We start from the raw sequence: 6,180 nt of genomic DNA on the forward strand, positions 1-6,180 counted from the left end.
CTGATTATCCTGTAAGGTATTTACCATCCTGATTTTACAGAGGTGATTCTTTCACCTTTTCTTTAATTAAAATTCTTCTTTTAAGAACCTGATTGCTTTTTCATTGTTCTTAAGATCCAAGGGTTTGGGTCTGTGTTCACCTGTACAAATTGGTGAGGATTTTTATCAAGCCTTCTACAGGAAAGGGGGTGTAGGGCTTGGGGGGATATTTTGTGGGAAGACGTCTCCAAGTAGGCTCTTTTTCCTGTTCTTTGTTTAACACGCTTGGTGTTGGCAGCATAGGGTTCAAGGACAAGGCAAAGTTTGTACCTTGGGAAAGTTTTTAACCTAAGCTGGTAAGAATAAACTTAGGGGGTCTTTCATGCAGGTTCCCACATCTGTACCCTAGAGTTCAGAGTCGGGAAGGAACCTTGACACGATGTATTGGAGCATAAGCTTTCATGGGTGAATACCCACTTCGTCGGATGCATGTATTTACCCATGAAAGCTTATGCTCCAATACATCTGTTAGTCTATAAGGTGCCACAGGAATCTTTGCCGCTTTTACAGATCCAGATTAACACAGCAACCCCTTTGATATTTAACAGAAGTTACTAGATCACAGGCCCTGGTTCTCATGGGGGACTTCAATCACCCCAATATCTGCTGGGAGAGCAATACAGCAGTGCACACACGATCCAGGAACTTTCTGAAAAGTATAGGGGACAATTTCCTAGTGCAAGTGCTGGAGGAACCAACTAAGGGCAGAGCTCTTCTTGACCTGCTGCTCACAAACAGGGAAGAATTAGTAGGGGAAGCAAAGGTGGATGGGAGCTTGGGAGGCAGTGACCATGAGATGGTCGAGTTCAGGATCCTAACACAAGGAAGAAAGGAGAGCAGCAGAATACGGACCCTGGACTTCAGAAAAGTAGACTTTGACTCACAAAGGGAACTGATGGGCAGGATCCCCTGGGAGAATAACATGAGGGGAAAAGGAGTCCAGGAGAGCTGGCTGTATTTTAAAGAATCCTTCTTGAGGTTGCAGGAACAAACCATCCCGATGTGTAGAAAGAATAGTAAATATGGCAGGTGACCAGTTTGGCTTAACACTGAAATCCTTGCTGATCTTAAACATAAAAAAGCAGCTTACAAGAAGTGGAAGATTGGACAAATAACCAGGCAGGAGTATAAAAATATTGCTCAGGTGTGCAGGAGTGAAATCAGGAAGGCCAAATCACACCTGGAGTTGCAGCTAGCAAGGGATGTTAAGAGTAACAAGAAGGGTTTCTTCACGTATGTTAGCAACAAGAAGAAGGTAAGGAAAGTGTGGGCCCCTTACTGAATGGGTGAGGCAACCTAGTGACAGAGGATGTGGAAGAAGCTAATGTACTCAATGCTTTTTTTGCCTCTGTCTTCACGAACAAGGTCAACTCCCAGACTACTGCGCTGGGCAGCACAGCATGGGGAGGAGGTGACCAACCCTCTGTGGAGAAAGAAGTGGTTCAGGACTATTTAGAAAAGCTGGACGAGCACAAGTCCATGGGGCCAGATGCGCTGCATCCAAGGGTGCTAAAGGAGTTGGCGGATGTGATTGCAGAGCCATTGGGCATTATCTTTGAAAACTCATAGCAATCGGGGGAAGTCCCGGATGACTGGAAAAAGGCTAATATAGTGCCCATCTTTAAAAAAGGGAAGGAGGAGGATCTGGGGAACTACAGAACAGGCAACCTCACCTCAGTCTCTGGAAAAATCATGGAGCAAGTCCTCAAGGAACCTATTTTGAAGTATTTAGAGGAGAGGAAAGTGATCGGGAACAGTCAGCATGGATTTACCAAGGGAAGGTCATGCCTGATTAATCTAATTGCCTCCTATGATGAGATAACTGGCTCTGTGGATGAGGGGAAAGCAGTGGATGTGTTATTCCTGGACTTTAGCAAAGCTTTTGGTTCGGTCTCCCACAGTATTCTTGCCAGCAGTTAAAGAAGTATGAGCTGGATGAATGGACTGTAAAGTGGTGTGACAGGGTCAGGCCAGATGGCTACAGGAGAGTGATAGAAGGCAGATATATTAGCCGCAGGTTAAGTAGGACCCTTTTCCCTGCGTAAGGTAACAGGGAAGGTTCCAGAACAATCAGGGACTTTCTGGAAACAATTAAGGCAGACAGGCTGATTAGAACACCTGCAGCCTGAAGCTGCAGAAGCTGCTAGAATCAATTAAGGCAAGGCCGCTAGAATCAATTAAGGCAGGGTAATCAGGGCACCTGGGTTTAAAAAGGAGCTCACTTCAGTTTGTGGCATGCGTGCGAGGAGCTGGGTGCACGAGGCGCAAGAAGCTGAGAGTGAGAAGGCATACTACTGGAAGACTGAGAAGTACAAGCATTATCAGAGGAGGAAGGTCCTGTGGTGAAAATAAAGAAGGTGTTGGGAGGAGGCCATGGGGAAGTAGCCCAGGGAGTTGTAGCTGTCACACAGCTGTTACAGGAGCCACTGTAGACAGCTGCAATCCACAGGGCCCTGGACTGGAACCCGGAGTAGAGGGCAGCCCGGGTTCCCCCCATCCCTCCATCCCCCCAACTCCCTACTTGATATCAGAAGAGTTGAACTGGACTGTGGGTTCCACCAAAGGGGAAGGTCTCTGGCCTGTTCCCCGATCCACTAGGTGGATCAGCAGAGACTGCGGGGATTGTTCTTCCTTTTCCCCATACTGGCCAGTGATGAGGCTAACTGAGTGAACGGCAGATTTGAGCCACAAAAGTGGCCAAACTGAGGGCTGCCATGAACCTCTGAGGCGAGCAAATCCACCAATAAGCGCAGGACCCACCAAGGCAGAGGAGGAAATTTGTCACACTGGTTAGAAAGCTGGCTAGATCATTGGGCTCAATGGGTAGTGATCAATGGCTCCATGTCTGCAGCCAGTATCAAGCGGAGTGCCCCAAAGATCGGTCCTGGGGCCGGTTTTGTTCAATATCTTCATTAATGATCTGGAAGATGGCATGGATTGCACCCTCAGCAAGTTTGCAGATGACACTAAACTGGGAGGAGTGGGAGATAGAATACAGAGGGACCTAGACAAATTAGAGGATTGGGCCAAAAGAAATCTGATGAGGTTCAACAAGGACAAGTGCAGAGTCCTGCACTTAGGACGAAAGAATCCCATGCACTGCTACAGAGTAGGGACCGAGTGGCTAGGCAGCAGTTCTGCAAAAAAGGATCTAGGGGTTACAGTGTGGGGTTACAGAGAAGCTGGATATGAGTCAACAGTGTGCCCTTGTTGCCAAGAAGGCTAATGACATTCTGTGCTGTATAGGTAGGAGCATTGCCAGCAGATTGAGGGATGTGATCATTCCCCTCTATTCGGCATTCCCCTCATCTGGAATACTGTGTCCAGTTTTGGGCCCCACACTACAAGAAGGATGTGGAAAAATTGGAAAGAGTCCAGCAGAAGGCAACAAAAATGATTAGGGGGCTGGAGCGTATGACTTATGAGGAGAGGCTGAGGGAACTGGGATTATTTAGTCTGCAGAAGAGAAGAGTGAGGGGGGTTGGACTAGATGACCTCCTGAGGTCCCTTCCAACCCTGATATTCTATGAATTAGTGACATTCTCTATTGTTGAGTCACTGATTTTTTTTGAGGAAAACCACACAGCAGACACATGGACCAGTGGTTGGACCATTGACCATCTGTGTGAGAATGCCAACAGGGTGAACGAACCCTGTGGGAGGAAACTTGGACAAAAGGAAGGGGATCAGCAGCAGCATGCAAGAGTTTTCTCCCTCACCTGTCCTCCCTCCCTGTCCATAATACACACAAGTAATATGTCAAAGGTGGCTGGTGAGTCAGTTGCTACTGAAATTTTGCAAGAAAGATATTTTGAACAAAGTTGGCTGTTCTTGTTTTTGAGAGTTTCAAAGTGAAAAGTAACCATTGGTCCAAAGTTTCATGGACATAAAACCTAAAACAAGATTTTAAATTATAAGTGAAATATCATCTCCTCCCCACATCTTTATCACTTAAGCAAGGAAGTGTAAAAATGTGTAAGTATAATATAAAAATTCCAAGTTTGTTAAGAGTTCTGTCGAAAAGGCCTTTGTGCTTGGTGCCATCCATCATGAGTAATTCTCGGGCTTTATCACTTGTTTCCTGAGAGTAAAATGCAAGTTGTACTGATAAGCAAAATATCAGGTCATCAAGAGTTCTTCTGAATCCTATTTCTATTTAAATGTTTGTTTTTTGAAGAAAAAGATACAATGCAACACAAGAACACCTGCAGAGAGAATGAACACCTAGAGAGAATGAAAGAGACAGAGGTAGGAGTATAATAGAAAGGGTAGGTGTGTGAATAACTTAAAATAACTTAAGTACAGCTCAACAAAATAGCTCACAAGCAAGCAGCACTTTGAACTCCAATCCCTCTGAGCCTCGAACCCTTTATCACCAACAAAACAAAAAAGGATGGTGGGCGGATTTTTGTTCTATATCCTCAATGGTTGTGCATTCTGAACCAAATGCAAAATACAGATCTGACTTGGTTATGTGATAAAAAATTAGTTTGGTGCAAAAATCAACAAAAGAATTTAGAATAAGTATCTTCAAAACCTCAGTTGAACTTAAGAATACTATTTACAGAAGTATTGAACTCCAACAAATTCACCCTTCCAGTTTGCCATTTGATAACCAGAATGCCCCCAGACTGTGCTATGAATGTTAATGCTTCAGTACTCACTATAACAAGCATCTCAGCTGGCCCAAGTTGGATGCGATGTATCTGGCTCTACCATAGATCTTGATATAAAATGCTTCACACTAATGAATGGGGGGGGGCAAGGGAGGAAGGGAAAAATTCTGAACATCAAGGACTCATTATAAAAATACATTCACAATAATCCAGTGGCCTATATGGCAGCTCTTGGGGTGTGCGGAGTGAAGTGCACCCAATACTCGACCCTGGAAGCATCCTGCCTGCAGAGGAGAAGGAAGCAGGTCTCCCAGGTTGCTTGGTGGCCTCCCAAGTACATTTTCTCCACCTTTTGGAGAAGTAGTATGAGCTTCACCAGCTTCCGTCCACCAGCCACGGTGGAAATGCTTGAAGGCCCATGTTCCTCCTCCCCCATTTGGAGCATCTAATGCCACTTTCAGACTGGGATTGCACTTCCAATTTCATACAGGTGCACTCCTCCCAATCCCCAGGCCTATTAATGGAGGGCTGGCTATCTAGACCAATGTCAATTCTACAGAGCTTTCAAACAACGGAGGAGAAAAGGAGGTTTGTCTCTGTGGATCATCTGGACATATCTCACCTAGTTAATTCCCTGCCATAATTCCCTGCCATTGGGTCTATCCCATTCTCTCCTTCTAGCACACAGTTCAGTTTCCTGAGGACTGAAATGTTTTACTCTGAAGTCTGTGGCATAATATAGGTGCATCTGGGTGAAAATTAATGGCCTGAGATATCAAACTAGATAATGTAATGGTCCCTTCTGGCATTAGGAGGGTGGTGAAACACTGGAATGCGTTGCCTAGGGAGGTGGTGGAATCTCCTTCCTTAGAAGTTTTTAAGGTCAGGCTTGACAAAGCCCTGGCTGGGATGATTTAATTGGGGATGGGTCCTGCTTTTGAGCAGGGGGTTGGACTAGATGACCTCCTGAGGTCCCTTCCCACCCTGATATTCTATGATTCTATGATTAAATGCTACGAAAACTATAATATGTGTTATGAGAAAGGCACACTGAACACACCTTTAGTTTTTAAGGGTCTGTGTTTATGAAACGAGGCTGGGAATTTATTTTTTCAAAAGGCATCATCTGACTGTTAATTGTAACTTGCTCCGATGGGGTGTACTTGCCCCACACTGGAGATGAAAGGGTTAAGACAGCGCTCTGGGTAACAGAAGCCACGCCCCCTCACCCTTGCTGGGGATGCTCCAACTGTTGCTGCAACATAAAAGGGAACAGCCCAGCTCAGTCTGGGCTGACCGCCGAGGACGAAGGACGCACCTGGCTGGCTCAATCTGAGGAGCAGCCGAAATCCTGAACCGCAGGAGCAGGAGACGCCGAGACCCAGGCAGGCACCCAAGTACCTTCTGATGCCCCAGGGAGATTGCAGCCACCATCCAAGGAGCCCAGAGACTCCAAAGATACCCCAATTTCAACTACAGGAGTCATGGTAGGAAATAGTCCAGGGAGGGACTAGGCAGTATCCTT

Source organism: Lepidochelys olivacea (assembly GCF_965140295.1).
Source record: "Lepidochelys olivacea isolate rLepOli2 genome assembly, chromosome: 2".
Classification (NCBI taxonomy): Eukaryota; Metazoa; Chordata; order Testudines; family Cheloniidae; genus Lepidochelys; species Lepidochelys olivacea.